This window comes from Bufo gargarizans, chromosome 3 (assembly GCF_014858855.1).
Source record: "Bufo gargarizans isolate SCDJY-AF-19 chromosome 3, ASM1485885v1, whole genome shotgun sequence".
NCBI classification, from domain to species: domain Eukaryota; kingdom Metazoa; phylum Chordata; class Amphibia; order Anura; family Bufonidae; genus Bufo; species Bufo gargarizans.
In genome coordinates, this window is record NC_058082.1 from 84,246,403 (window position 1) to 84,262,829 (window position 16,427).

The window sequence follows — 16,427 nt, forward strand, 5'->3', positions numbered from 1 at the left end:
GTAGTGCTGCCATGCCCGTGTTGCGGACCAGAAATCGGTAAACACGGCCATGTGAACTCTGCATCATGGTGAGGACCTATTGACTTCAATAGGCCCACCATCCGCAAGATACAGCAGAAGATAGAACTTGTCCTATGTTTTGCGGCACGGACCTGGAAACACACAGAAGACCTTCCATGTGCTTTGGGGTTGGCGCCTCTGGGCTGTAAAAAAGATTGCCATATTTTGAAGATCGCAGACCCATTGAAGTCAATCAGGAGTTCACACAGCCGGTGTCTGTGTTTTGCAGACCAGCAGTTTGTGGTCCGCAACATGAGCCCGACGGCACTAAAGATTTAACTCTGATGCCGGCCTTTACGGCAGGAGTCCGGTGATCAAGAGAGCTGTGTTCCTGCTGACCACACCAAGATTAATGTTTTGGGCGGCAGGGATTGAGCAGACCAGACAGGCTGCACTGATAGAGCTTTCGGGACCACAAAAAGTCTCAAGCATAGAGATATGTATGAAACTTTTTGTAAAAAGTAAATATGCCTGTACAGGCGTTTATGACTCTTTTAGAGGAATTATTGCAACCTCTGTATGGCTGGCTGCAGTTGAAAGATGGAACTAAGCATGTGCGACCACCTTAGGTGGCCAGAGAAAAAAAACTAAAAAGAACAAACAGCAGGTGGAGCTATACAGACAGATTTTATTGAATAACTCAATGACTATACAAGATTTTACATGCAATTACTGGTTTTGTGTCCAGTCACTAAACTGAATGCTGCCGCAACGGAAGACATCCTGAACGGATCTCCATCTATTCAGAATGCGTGAGGACCAAACGGAAACGTTTTTTCCGGTATTGAGATCCTCTGCCTAAAGAGCAAGTGTGAAAGAAGCCCAAGATATTTTTTAGATTCCCTATTTAGTAGAAAGGGCTCATGACAATAAGCTCATCAGAAGCATTTTACTGCTGCAAACTCTAGCGATCAGCTGTAATTTGTGGAGAAGTCAATCAGCAAGTGTTCAAATTTCCCTGCACTGCCTCCACAGGAGAAATGGAGCATTACACATTTCTCATTATAAGTGCTCTTACTGCGGACCGCAAATAGCGGGTCTGCAATATACGGGCACTGCCCGTGTGCACTCTGTGCTGTCGATGCGGACCCACTGACTTTAATGTGTCTGCCATTCGCAAGATAGGACATGTCCTATCTTTTGGATAATCCTGCGAATCACGGACCCATTCATGTCAGTTGTTCCACATCTGCAGAACAGAGTGCACACGGCCAGTGCATTGTGGGCAGGGAGCCCTTATGTTCGTAGGCATGAGCCCTAAGGCATGGATGTGTTGGGTCCTCCAGCGGCAGGAACATTCCTTACAGCCAGCCTTGCTAAATAGCAGACCCAATCTATTAACTCTGAATTCCCCAACAGGTAGCGGGTCTTCTCAACCAGGCAACCCCTTTAAGGATATCTAAACCTGGCAACGTGCCGAACTGTATTCCTTTAATAAATGAGTGTACATGAGATTATGAAAGCACGCTAGGAGTAAAGTAAGGTTGCATTTTCTCAGGACTTTATTACAGTCCTTTACAAAGTCTGACTTGGCGTAGGCTTAATCCAGCCTTCAGCTAAATGAGTTACTTATCACAGCTAGCGGTATCATAAAGCCAAAATATCTGGAGGCTCAGTCCTCAGATGTGTCTTTGATATAAATCCCTCTGATCACTTGGACGGAGCATGCAGTATTTAGAGGCCAGCTCCGCAGTATATTGCACATCTGTCTTTTGTTCAGTCTCAACCAGCCCCGCAGAACAGTAGCATTTCAGGTAACCCTTGCAGGGCCGGAGCGATGCGCGACAGATCGGAGATCAAAGTTTCTGCGCTTTCAATGGTGAACGTCTTAAACCATATCTAATTGCAAGAAGAATTACCATTCTGTATCTATTTACAGTGTCTATGCCAAGGCGAGAACAATGAGTTCACCTCTCCGGCAGCTCACCGTAGGTTTTTTTTTTGGCATGCGGGACGTACACGGATAAAATGACTGGTTTCTTTTAAGGAGTTCGTTCCACGAGCCTTAAAAAAATCCATTCATCTTACAATGAAAGGGAAACCTCTGATCGTTCCTTCTGGCTAACCAAAAACCTGATCACATCTAATCTGTAAGGGATACTTTTAGAAAACAGTTCCTATGCCAGGGAATGTGCCATGATAGTGTGCGAGGGGGCCGTGGCTTATATAAAATCGCCAATTAGTAACCAGACCAGTCATTTGTAATGGTTTTCACTTGCACAGGAATTAAAGGCAGCGCAAGGGATTAGAAAAAGGGATCTGCTCATTCTAATAAACTCAGGGCTTGTTCACACGACCGTATGTATTTTGCGGTCCGCAAAAAAACGGATCTAAAAAAAATACGGATGACATCCGTGTGCATTCCGTATTTTGCGGAACAGCGGGCCCCTAATAGAACAGTACCATCCTTGTCCGTGATGCAGTCAATAATAGGTCATCTTCTATTTTTTTGCGGAACGGAAATACAGACTACTTCAATGGGGCTGTAGAAAATACAGAAGTTACTCCGTGTGCATTCTGTTTCCGTTTGTCCGCATGGCCGTTCCGCAAAAAAGTAGTGCATGTCCTATTATTGTCCGCAAATCACGGTCCAAGGCCCCATTCAAGTCAATGGGTCCGCAAAAAATACAGAACGCACACGGAACACATCCGTATGTCATCCGTATTTTGCGAAACCATACTGTAGAAATGCTATGCCCAGCCCATATTGCTCATGTGTTTGGTGATTAATAAGTTACTGTTTCTGTATACGATCCGCAAAAAACGGTTCAAATATGGAAACCATACGGATATGTTTTGTGCAATAACGGAACGGAAGAGGACTTAAATCAGAGAGAAAAAAACTCAGATACGGAACAACGGATCAATGAAAAACGGACCGCAAAGCAACAACGATCATGTGCATGAGCCCATACGGAAACGGAATGCACACGGAGTAACTTTTATTTTTTGCGGACCCACTGAAATGAATGGTTCCGTATAAAAAAAAACGGAATGGACACAGAAAGAAAATAAGTTTGTGTGCATGAGCCCTTATGAGCCGTATTGCAGACCACATTTGCGGATCCGCAATACATGGGGACCGTTCCGTGTGCATTCTGCATCACAGATGCGGATCTATTCACTTCAATGGGTCCGCAAATCCAGAGATGCGGAACTGAACACTACGGAGGGGTTCCAGTCCGAGCCTCCGCACCGCAAAAAGATAGAGCATATTCTATCTTTTTGCGGAACGGAGGGATCGCAGACCCATTCGAGTGATCCCCATGCGGCTAGGCCACGGTCGGTGCCCGTGCATTGTGGACCACAATTTGCGGTCCACAGCACGGGCTTCACACGGTCGTGTGAACAAGCACTTAGGCCTCCTGCACACGACCGTATCCGTTTTGTGCAGTCTGCAAATCTTGGATCTGCAAAACACAGATAACGACAGCGTGCGTTACACATTTTGCAGATCGGTATGTCCCTCTTCTTGTCCGCAACACAGACAAGAATAGGACATGTTCTATATTTTTTGTCAGGCCGCGGAACGGTGTGCTGTCCGTATCTTTTGTGTCCCGATTGAAATGAATGGGTCCCATCTGATCCGCAAACAATGGACCAAAACCACGCTCGCGTGCACGAGTCCTTAAAGGGGTTGACCCATCTGGGACATTGAGGGCAAATCGGTAGAATATGCCACCAATGTTAGATAGCAGTTATTCACAGAGGTGGGACCTCCAGATAGGGACCACCCCGAAGTGAAGAGAGAGCAGCCGTGCATGCGCGGCCACCCTCTGTTCACCGTTAAGGGAGTTCCAAAAAATAGCTTGACGATTACTGAAACTTCCACCGCAGTGAGTGAAGAGGTAGCAATTGCGATGAATGGAGAGCACGCTGCACAAGCGCAATGAGCTCTCCTTTACTTCGGAGGAGCCCATTTTGGAGACAGGAGCGGGTCCCAGACTTACACCTTTCTGACACTGTTGGGCTATCCTAAAGATATGCCATCGGTGTCCCAGATGGCACAACCCCTTTAATCATGTGCTGTGTCTGGTATTGGGGCTCATTCACATTGGATTGAATGGAGCGTAGCTGAAATATCAGACAACCAAAAGACAAGAGTGATGCAGTTCTTAAAAATAAAAATAAAAACCCTTTTTCTAAGGCCTCATGCACACGAACGTAGTTTCATTTTTTGCAAAAGATGCGGACAGCGCATGGTCTGTTCTGCGGCCCCACACAAAAAAAAAATTTAACATGTCTTATTCTTGTCTGTTTGGAAAACAAGGATAAGGACTCATTCAGATGGCCGTATGTACGGGTCCGCATCCGTTCCGGAATTTCGCGTAAAATGCCATGTTAAGTTTCATTCAAAATTTAGGACTTTTTAAAAAAGTCGCAAAAAAGTTGAACACTCACTCCAGTGGGGGTGGTTTTAGGAAAACTGGAGAAGCATTTATAGACAGTAGTGTTAGTTTCAAAGGCTATGGACATCTTCAGGAGCAATTTTTTTATGTTTGCATTTTACTCATTTTGGGCTAAAAATCATTTTTTCACTTGGTCTTTATTAAAAATCAGCAGCAGTTTTTGTCCTACAAAGGTAAGTTTCAGCCTAGCCGAGTATCTTAGTTTCCCATTTGCTACTCTGATCTCTGAACTCCTGACAGCTCGTAAACACTCCTTTAAAAGAGGTGGTGCAGTGGCTTAATATTGATGACCTATCTTCAGGATATTTGGCAAATAGATCACAAATCTAAAACAGTAAAGGGCTCGTGCACACGAACAGGGGGTCCACAATATGAGGGCCCCAACCGTGTCCCCCCACATCACGGATGCGGACCCATTCACTTGAATGGCTCCACAATCCGGAAGGTGCGGAACCCCATGGAAGCACTACGGAGAGAGCTTCCGTGGGGTTTCTCTCCGTGCCTCTGCACTGCAAAAAATAAAACATGTTCTACTTTTCTGCAGTGCGGGTAGATCACAGACCCACTCAAGTTAAATAGGTCTGCATCTGTCTGGGGAAACCGCACGGATGTTGCCCGTGCATTGGGGATCGCAAATTGCAGTCCCCAATGCAAGGAACGGCAGTCGCACGTTCCTGTGCATGAGCCCTAACCCCCTCATCGCCAATACATTAAATAACGCATGAAACCTTTTAGATATTCCCCTGTATAACAACCTTACAAAGTAGTTTTTGTATTATTATTTTTTTTACTTTTTGATTTTTTTGCGTTTACATGACAATTCAAGACTACGGGTGATAAAGGGATGATGATCTATCTGGAGTATATAACTCTCAGCCTGTAACATGTCTTGGCAGAGAATGGACGCGACACAATTACTGTTTTTTTTGTTTGTTTTTTAATAGTGTGCAGTCTCATTATTAGGAAATACCCTAAAAACACATATAGTGGTCATTTACATGACGGTATTTTTTTTTCAGTGTGGAATCTGTTTTTAAAAGAGATAGTACATTGATCCATGCCAGCTAATAGAGCTATTCACACATTCTGCTTGAGGCATTAGCGCATGCTACGTCTTGGTGGGGGCTGTGGGAGACCACAAAATGTTATTTTATTTTTGACACTTTTTGCACCTCGATCAACAGTTTTGAAATGTAGACGGAGCATGTCAATTGTCGGAGTCATAAAATATATGACACTGAGTCCTCGTTGAGACTTTGATTTTAATGTGGTTGTTCACACATCAATGATTGTGGGTCAGTAAAAAAGAAATAAATCACAGAGAGATGCACCACTTTGGTCAGTGATGTGAACCAAACATGCCTAATGAAGTCTACGTGTCCGCGAAAAACGGTATGCGTGTTCCAACTTCCGTCAGTGGTTTTTCACAGACCATTGGTAGGAGATGCTCTAGAAATTAATTTTCAGTCTTGCAGAATACAGATGACGCATGGAGGGCAAAAAAACTGACACACGTACCAAGCACAGATTCTTTACTGAAGTCTTCAAGGATGTCAAAAAGACACGGACATGTGAACAAGGCCTTACTAATGAGGTGCTTCATGTCTGGTGCAACATATTGGTATAAAGTACACGTCCATGAGGTGAAAATCATGTAAGGGTGCCTTCTTCACACTTAAGGCTCATGCACACAAACGTATTATCTTTCCGTGCGGACTGTATGCGGAACCATTCATTTCAATGGGTCCGCAAAAAAAAACAGAAGTTACTCCCTGTGCATTCCGTTTCTGTATGTCCGAATTTCCCTTCCGTAAAAAAAGACTGTCCTATATGTCACATTACGGAAGGACTGTTCTATTAGGGCCCGGCTGTTCCGTTCCACAAAATACGGAATGCAAACGGACGTCATCTGTATTATTTTTTTAATCCGTTTTTTTACGGACCGCAAAATACATATGTTCGTGTGCATGAGCCCTTAGCGTGAAAATCTACACGTGTATTTTTAGGTTCATGCAGATTTCAATGTGAATTTCATTGCGGATTATGACTTCCCACTGAAACCTATGGAGAAACCAGGTTGCACAAAATCAGCATCTTTAGGCCTCATGCATACGACAGTGGTGTGTTTTGCGGTCCGCAAACCACGGATGGCGTCCGTGTGCGTTCCGCAATTTGCGGAACGGCAGGGACAGCCTTTAAGATAACTGCCTATTCTTGTCCGCAAAACTGACAAGAATAGGACAGGTTATATTTTTTTTGCGGGCCACGGAACGGAGCAACGGATGCGGACAACACACGGAGTGCTGTCCGCATCTTTTGCGGCCCCATTGAAGTGAATGGGTCCGCATCTGAGCCGCAGAAACTGCGGCTCGGATGCGGACCAAAACAATGGTCGTGTGCATGAGGCCTTACAGTAGACAAATCTAAACTCCACAAAAATATGAGGGGAACTATGATTTTCCTGCAAATGTATTCCGTCACGTGTGAAGGGACCCTAAGAAATGTGTGCAAAACGTATCCTTCTGCACGCTCCACTTTTACAAATTGGGCACAAGTTGCACCATCCTATAAAATGACATTATTGAGAACTTCACCCAAAACTGCTGAAAATTGCCACAAAGATAACCTAAAACGTGTAGACTAATGGCATACACCCGAGGGTAACGTTCACCCCGTGGAGCACAGACTCCACGAATCCAAAATCACAGTCTGCACGTAAACCTATGGTAGCATGACGGGGTTAATAAGTACAGTATATAACATCACATTACATAATAGCAATGATCCTGAATAGCAAACAGTAGTATCCAAAAGTAAACTATAACATCAATATACAGTAGGTTTCAACGGCCAAAAGAACGTCTTCCGACGGGTTAACACCGGAATACTTTTAATCATGCTCAAAACTGTAAAAAAAAAAAAAAAAATGGATCTGCTACGGTCTGCGTTTATCCATAAGGCTACCGGCACACCTTGCAGATTATGTGCGGTTTTTCTGCACGGATTCTCCTGCAGCAAAACCTCAGCGAAACACAGTCCCAGCAAAGCGAACGAGACTTGCCAAATCTTAGGCACACTGCGTGCGGAACTGAACCTGCAGATTTTAAAATCCGCAGCATGTCAAATGCTGATTCCGCACTTTCTGTAGAGAGGTTTTCTCCACAGACTCCAATGGGTCTGTTCCCATAAACGTACCAAAAAGTGCAAAAAAACGAATGCACAAAAGTGCGGATATTCTGCATGCAAAGTGTACAGGTAGCCTGAAAGTCACGGCGTACAGGAATATCATTTTTCTTAGGACAAAAAAAATATAAAAACATATACCTCCAATTTACTGCCAAAAGTGGGGAGAACAGCATGTGCTGGTGGACCCCAAAATACAGACAGCATTGTAGACCCCAATGGAAATGCTGCAAAAAGGTGTGCGAAAATACCTGGTGCACAGGCGAATATAATAAATGCTGAAATCCCTTAATATTAAATGTAACAATATTAAATGTAACATATATATATATATATACGCACACAGGACTATAGGGGGACAACCTGTGCATGGTATATACTGTATATGCGGTGTCACTGTAAGTACACCCCCTCTGCACTCTCCCAGCGCCATGCACACACATACACACCCCGGCGCCCACCTGCTGCAGTTGGCCCTCCACGGGTGACCCCCGGCGGTGTTCCGTGCAGGGTAGCACAGCCTCAGCCTTCCCGCAGCCCGTCAGCTCCTGCGCGGCAGCCCGGAGCTGTGTGTGAGCAGAGCTGCCGGAGCAGCGGGAGAGCTCATCGGCGTCTCCTAGGAGATAAGCCCCGCCCCGATTCCCGCCTCCTCCATTCTCTCTACAGCACGATCCCCGGAGCCCGAGCTCTTTATACTCCTATATAAAACTAGTGCAAAAGGAAACTCCAGTAACCAATCACCTTACAGCTTTCAACTTTCTGAAGGAAGTTGAAAAATACAAGATGGATTCTGATTGGTCGCTAGGGGCAACAGCTGAGATTCTCTCTGGCGCCACTGTAATATAATATACTTAGAATTTCCCCATGGCTCATTTAGTGATAATGCACACGGGCTATTACAGAGCTTTGTATTTTCCCGACTTTTTTTTTCTGTCACATTTTTATATGAAATACAAATAAATTAAAAAATATAGAAGATGTGCCTATATGCTCCACATTGTATGTTTGGGTTGTTACAAAAATGTATGTGGAGGGAAAAACAGCAATGAATGTACACAGAGATGTGCCAATGGATGCCCTGTTACCGGAGGTGTCAAGCTTGGTGGCCATTGACTGGTGGATAGTGCCCTAACAGGCGGTAGCAAAAATGAGAGTGGCCTTTTTCAGGATGTGGCTTACATAGTAGCGTGTGGCTAATCTATTCAGAATACAGTACAAGTGGGCCCTCAAGTTACAATATTAATTGGTTCCTGGACGACCATTGAATGTCAAAACCATTGTAACTTGAGTAATCGGTTCCAAAGCCCCAAAATGTCATCAAAGATAAGAGAAAATGAAGATTTAAGAAAAGTAAACAGACTAAGACAGATAAAACAGGTCCTTACATATAACAGTCAGGAATAGCTGATAACTAGCAGCTAATAAGCTATTTTATTAGAGAAGTGGCCTTGATTGGTTGGATCTGAGTCTGAGGCGTTGTACGATGAGTCTAGTTTTAACTTATGATAGATCAGAAAAGACCATTGTATGTTGAAAATATTGTATCCTGAGGCCATTGTATCTTGAGGGACCACTGTAGTAGCCAGTGGCGTAGCGTGGGTTGTCAGCACCCGACTGCCTGGCTCCCCCTGCAATTTGGCGCCCGGGGCAACGGTTCCAAAGGCCCCCCCCCACGCTACGCCCCTGGTAGTAGCATAGATGGTGTAATTCCAAACTCATTATATAAATACAGCACCAGAGCCAAGCTCAGGACATGAACAGCACCAGAGCCAAGCTCAGGACATGAACAGCACCAGAGCCAAGCTCAGGACATGAACAGCACCAGAGCCAAGCTCAGGACATGAACAGCACCAGAGCCAAGCTCAGGACGTGAACAGCACCAGAGCCAAGCTCAGGACGTGAACAGCACCAGAGCCAAGCTCAGGACGTGAACAGCACCAGAACCAAGCTCAGGACGTGAACAGCACCAGAACCAAGCTCAGGACGTGAACAGCACCAGAACCAAGCTCAGGACGTGAACAGCACCAGAGCCAAGCTCAGGACATGAACAGCACCAGAGCCAGGCTCAGGACATGAACAGCACCAGAGCCAAGCTCAGGACATGAACAGCACCAGAGCCAAGCTCAGGACATGAACAGCACCAGAGCCAAGCTCAGGTCATGAACAGCACCAGAGCCAAGCTCAGGACATGAACAGCACCAAAGCCAAGCTCAGGACATGAACAGCACCAGAGCCAAGCTCAGGACATGAACAGCACCAGAACCAAGCTCAGGACATGAACAGCACCAGAGCCAAGCTCAGGACATGAACAGCACCAGAACCAAGCTCAGGACATGAACAGCACCAGAACCAAGCTCAGGACATGAACAGCACCAGAGAAAAGCTCAGGACATGAACAGCACCAGAGCCAAGCTCAGGACATGAACAGCACCAGAGCCAAGCTCAGGACATGAACAGCACCAGAGCCAAGCTCAGGACATGAACAGCACCAGAGCCAAGCTCAGGACATGAACAGCACCAGAGCCAAGCTCAGGACATGAACAGCACCAGAACCAAGCTCAGAACATGAACAGCATTAGAGCCAAGCTCAGGACATGAACAGCACCAGAGCCAAGCTCAGGACATGAACAGCACCAGAGCCAAGCTCAGGACATGAACAGCACCAGAGCCAAGCTCAGGACATGAACAGCACCAGAGCCAAGCTCAGGACATGAACAGCACCAGAGCCAAGCTCAGGACATGAACAGCACCAGAGCCAAGCTCAGGACATGAACAGCACCAGAGCCAAGCTCAGGTCATGAACAGCACCAGAGCCAAGCTCAGGACATGAACAGCACCAGAGCCAAGCTCAGGACATGAACAGCACCAGAGCCAAGCTCAGGACATGAACAGCACCAGAGCCAAGCTCAGGACATGAACAGCACCAGAGGCAAGCTCAGGACATGAACAGCACCAGAGGCAAGCTCAGGACATGAACAGCACCAGAGCCAAGCTCAGGACATGAACAGCACCAGAGCCAAGCTCAGGACCTGAACAGCACCAGAGCCAAGCTCAGGACATGAACAGCACCAGAGCCAAGCTCAGGACATGAACAGCACCAGAACCAAGCTCAGGACATGAACAGCACCAGAGCCAAGCTCAGGACATGAACAGCACCAGAGAAAAGCTCAGGACATGAACAGCACCAGAGGCAAGCTCAGGACATGAACAGCACCAGAGGCAAGCTCAGGACACCAACAGCACCAAAACCAGTCACAGTACATATATACAGCACCAGAACTAAGTTAAGGACATAAATACAACACCAAAACCAAGCTCAGAAAATAAACAGCATCAGAACCAAGCACAGTATATATACAGCACCAGAACCAAGCTAAGGACATAAATACAGCACCAGAAACAAGCTAAGGACATAGATACAGCACCAGAACCAAGCTAAGGACTTAAACAGCACCAGAACCAAGCTATGGACATAAATACAGCACCAGAACCAAGCTAAGGACTTAAACAGCATCAGAACTAAGCACAGAACATAAATACAGCACCAGAACCAAGCTCAGGACATAAACAGAACCAAGCTCAGGACTTGAACAGAACCAAACTAAGGACTTTAACAACGACAGAACCAAGCACAGTACATAAATGCAGCACAAAAAGTGGAATTTGATCCAAATTTCAGGAAAATTTTGATTCGCCACGAATCCAAATTTCCTGGAGCTTCGTTGTAACAAATCAATTTTCCCTGAAATGGTGTTAAAAAGAAAAACAAAACATACTGACCTCATCCTTTTGAGTGCTAATAGGTAGTCTCGACCATCTTGATTGAAGAAAACGTGGTAATTCTCTCGCGGGTGGACGTGTGACGTCATCACGCTGGGTGGGCGCAGTGATGTCATCAGTCATGACATCACCGCACATGCCCAGTGTGATGACGTGGTGACGTCTGCACGCACTCCAATTGGTGCGCTTTCTTCAATCAAGATGGCCATGACGGCCTCTCTGCGATCAAATGGATGAAGTGAGTGTACATATTTTTTTGTTTTAACCACTGATGGGCTGAATGTGACTCTCAGATGCCTCAATCAGCATTAAATGTGGAATCTAAGGGGTTAAATGATGGGGGCAACGCGATCGCCGTTCTCCATCATTGCGCCCGCTCCATACAATGGAATGCGATTCATTACAAAGTCAATCGAATTTCTTGACTAAATTTGGAGAAGCAGCCGAGTCAAATTTTTGAAAACTTTGCTCATCTCTAATCCTGAGAATAAGCCATCAGTATTAATATCCCCGAAAACCCCTTTTTAAAAACCACTAATGCAAAAAAAACGTATCTGTTGAAAACAAAATCTCCTCACCTTTCAAGAAACCCTCCATTTCAATGCTGCAGTTCCCAGCATCCTCTACACTACTGGAAGTGACAGGGAGCAGTTCTTAGTCATGAACCTGCTGCGGCCAATCAATGGCCTCAACAGTCACGTGTGCAACAAAGGCATGTCACTAGCCACAAGATCACCGAGGGAACTGATTGGCTGCAGCAGTCTTGTGACCAAGAACTAATCCCTGTCACTTCAAGTCTGGTGGGGACTGCCAGGAGCCACGGTCCTAGAATAAAGGGCATCTGGAAAAGTGAGTGAGCGTTTTTTACTTTTTGAAACACCACTGCAGACATACTGTATTTTTCGCCCCATAAGACGCACTGTTTTCCCCAGTGCGTCCTATGGGTTGAAGCAGTGAATGCAGCACTCCCTAGGCTTTGTACTCAGCGCTTCCTGATTGGCTGTGCTGTGACTGCGCACAGTGTGAGGATGTCAGCGCTCTGTGACCTCATGCTGTGCGCATCAGGTCACAGAATGCGCGGCAGGAAGAGATAGAGCTGGATCCTTGGAGCGGAGGTGGTGGCGGTGTCCGTAGCAGGAGAGGTAAGTTGATAATTTTTTATTTTATTTGCTCTGAGCAAGGGGGCCTGTACTGTGGTCTGGGGGTCATTTACATTCAGGGGTCTGATCTGAGGTCTCATCTGGGGTGTTATTAGGGTCTTATTAACATTGGGTCTGAGCTGAGGTCTGATTGAGGGTCTTATTAACATTGGGTCTGAGCTGAGGTCTGATTGGAGGTCTCATTTGAGGTGTTATTGGGGGTCTTATTAACATTGGGGTCTGAGCTGAGGTCTGATTAAGCGTATTATTAACATTGTGGATCTGAACTGAGTTGAAAATATTTTTTTTCTCATTCTCCTCCTCTAAAACCTAGGTGTATCTTAGGGCAGGTGCGCCTTATAGGGTGAAAAATACTGTACATTTTCTGTAAGCCCCTTTCTAGACACATGATCACAGAGGGAACTGATTGTCTGCAAAGTCTTGTGAACAAGAATTGACCCCCGTCACTTTAAGTCTGGTGGGGACTGTTAGGAGCTATGGTGCTGGAATGGAGGGCATTTGGAAAAGTGAGTAACTGTTTTTTATTTTTAAAAACACTGTTGCAGACATACATTTTCTTTATTAAGCCCTTTTCTAGACACATGATTTGCTTGTATGATCAGAGAGTTGATCACACATTAAGTCTCATGCTATCAGTATATAGCTCTGCCTCTGTTTACACTGCAGAAGTGGTAGTTTGCATTACCGCTGACCTGTAGATAGTAATTTTCTAAATTAGGTGTGAAGTAATGTCTCACTCTGACAAGCTTCTATTATCGTATCCTGTGGGCGCTATGGAAATTCTTCTTTTCAGGAGTGAACTAACTGTTTAATCCTAATGACAGCACTTAGACGTGCCATGGAAAGCTCAATATATTCTTTGTTAATACAATGTAAATAGTTGAGAGCAGGCGAAGGCAATGCAGCCAGTATACTGGTCTCTAGAGAAAGTAGCTAGGAGTTAGAGAGCCTCAGTCAGCATTATCAGCCCTATTAAACCAGGCATATTGCCTGTTAGAATTGATCATGCTGAGTAAAACGATATATTTCTTTGTGCCAACTTATATTATTTTTTATGTTTATGTAAAATAGGTATTTGGTGCACCAAGTGGCTGGTCCTAGTACTAGGAGCACCACTACTACAACACCCCCTGCGCTCTCTGTACTCTCTTCTACCCTTTGAATAACTGGGGGGAGTACAGAGAGCACAGGAGGTTTAGTGCAGTGCTCCTAGCGCTATGGCCAGCCCCCTAGAGCTCCAAATACATAAAATAAAAATTCATATTTGTTGGCTGGTTTAATATAGTTGATCGATCATGCTGACAGAGGCTCTTTAAGCACACATCTGAGGCCTGCGTAGGCCCCCAACCTAGGTAACACCACACCGTGACCACTGCCAAGGACTGAATTATATTATCATAGTATTACTGAAAAAAAATAAAAAATTGCAGAGACCAGTATTATCACCATACCATCATGGTAGATATTCATGTTACACAGGTGTTATGTAGATCATATAAATGATTATAGTTATATAGTTATAATTTCCTTGTATTTTCCTTCTGGTCTGGACCACCATGACGACTTCTTCCAACCATGGCAATAGACACATCTTTGGCTCCTCAGTTTTCCAGTACTACACAAACTCTCTATCATGTTGATACCCCCAAATCTTTTGTCCCATCTGCCCCTATTACTGTACTTACCTTGTGGCACGATGCCCCCAAAAACTGGTCTTCATAAATAGCTTCATATCTATAATTACTCCACAAAAATAGTGCCACTGTAACAGCTGCTTACCACCCCGGTCCCAGGCACCGTGTTCAGTGGTGATCTGCTGCCAGTGCTTCCCCATTCACCGCTGCAGTCCTGGGCTCTGTCCATGTAGGTACTGTTGTTCTGGGTTTTAGCTCCACAGTTTCCTTTCAGCCCTGTCCACAGCATACTTGCTGTTTGTTCCCTGCAGCACTTCCTTAAGGGCCGGCGCGCGTCACTTCCTGTGCTTTATGGGTTAGATCATGTGACCTCGCTGACCAATCCTAGCTCTCCTGCACATATATAAGTGGCTAAGCCCCCTTCCCAGATGCCTCAGCGTCAAGGTCCTTGTGTCCTGCTAGGTTGCTGTTATCTCTGCTTGTGTTCCTGTGTACCTAACTTGTACTTGTGTTTCTGGACCCTGCTACCTGTTTGATCTCTGCTTGCTTGCCTTGACTCTCCTGTTGCTGATCCGGATTGCCTGACCTGTACTTGTGCTGCCTGCTCGGACCTATTGCTTGTTTGACTTCACCTCTGCCTCATCCTTCAATCCTGCACTGTTGCTCCTGGTTACGATTCGGCCTGCTGACTATGTCTGTACCTCTGGCACCTTGCTCAAGTACCTCCTGGTCTTCCTGGACCAGCTGCCTTGTGTGCTAATCCTCCTCAAGAGGTAGCGAATTGGTGCCTCCCTCGGGAAAGTCTATCTCCACCATCAGGGGTACTGTGAAGATCGAGGGGTTCACTTAGACAACGCCCTTAGTGATAAAAAGACATATGGCACAGTGGGTTCACTCCCGCTGGTTTGTGACAGCCACATAGACAGAGATTGGGCCCAAATATAACAGTGTCAGATAGAACCCATACTAAGGGGGCAGCACTATTGGGGGGGGGGGGTGGTAACTAAGGGTTTATTGTACAGTGTGGGGACATTAAGACCCCTTTCACACGAACAATACGGATTGTGTCCGGATCTGTTCAGGAAAAAAACTGAATGTTTTGCACGCAAATATAAATGCATTCAAGCATTGCACCCGCACGGAAAACTCGCTCATGTGAAAGGGGCCTAAGGGAGCATTACTACTGCGTGGGAGCACTAAGGGAGCACATCTACTGAGTGGGCGCACTTACAAGGAATTTTTACTGTGAGGCAATAGCGTAACTTCAACGGAGGCAGACCACATGACTGCTACTCCTGAACTTCTTCTGTTCCTGAGGTTTCTAATGTGAAAACACTGTGTTTGCATGCAGCAGCCCCTAGGGGGAGCTCAGTGCAAAAGAGATGATTACAGCTTTCATTGCAGACAATGTTAACTGTGTAAATCCCCATGCATTCAGCTCCACCTAATAGTGGCTGCAGGCAGACAGCTTTGTAATATGTAAAGTTAAAGGGGTTATTCAATTCTAAAAATTGCCCCCCACAATGTCCAGGCTCCTCCTATAGATCATATATACCCGCTCCCCTGCACCCTTGTCAAGCTGGATCCCTGCACGGCCACTGCTGCATCTCCCTGTCACACGGATCAAAACATCTGCCGACATGGGGTGCTGCCAAAAGCAGGCCGCGACGGTGACCAGCCTCCCTAGCATCATGGGTGATGACAGGAATAGAGCAGCTGAGAAATCAACCCACTGCTAGTTTTCTCCAGCACAAGCTCACTGTGTGAAGAAACAGAGCATTGCATTCTGTGGCTAAGGATGCTGTCGCGTCACCAGGGGACATGACTTTGCAGCGCCTTTCCCGGTTGGAGATCTCGCCATTGGGTCCTGGACAGGTAAGTTTGTGACAGATGAAACAATTTTTTTTTTTAATTGCACCTGCGACTTTTTAACTCCACTTTTCAGGCACAAGGGAGATGATAAATCTTTCCCGAAGGGTACATTCTACTGTGAATGGGGCATTAAGGGAGCATCACTATTGTGTGGGGCACTAAGGGAGAATAACTACTGTGTGGAGGCACTAAGGGACCATAACTACTGTGTGGCGGCATGAAGAGAGCATTACTTCTGTGTGGTGACACTAAGGGAGCATTAACACTGTGTGGGGGCACTAAAGGGGGTATAACTACTGTGTGTGGGCACTAAAGGGACATGACTACTG

At 45.8% G+C, this 16,427-nt stretch overlaps 1 protein-coding gene across 1 annotated transcript in view; it reads right to left on the reverse strand.

Moving 5' to 3' along the window:
* Nucleotides 1-8,237, reverse strand: part of TNFRSF19 (TNF receptor superfamily member 19) — a 70,752-nt gene extending 62,515 nt beyond the window's left edge. The window contains exon 1 of the mRNA XM_044285684.1: nt 8,114-8,237. The gene's annotated coding sequence lies outside the window, so the exon portion shown is untranslated. The remainder of the gene's footprint in view (nt 1-8,113) is intronic.
* Nucleotides 8,238-16,427: the final 8,190 nt, after the last annotated feature.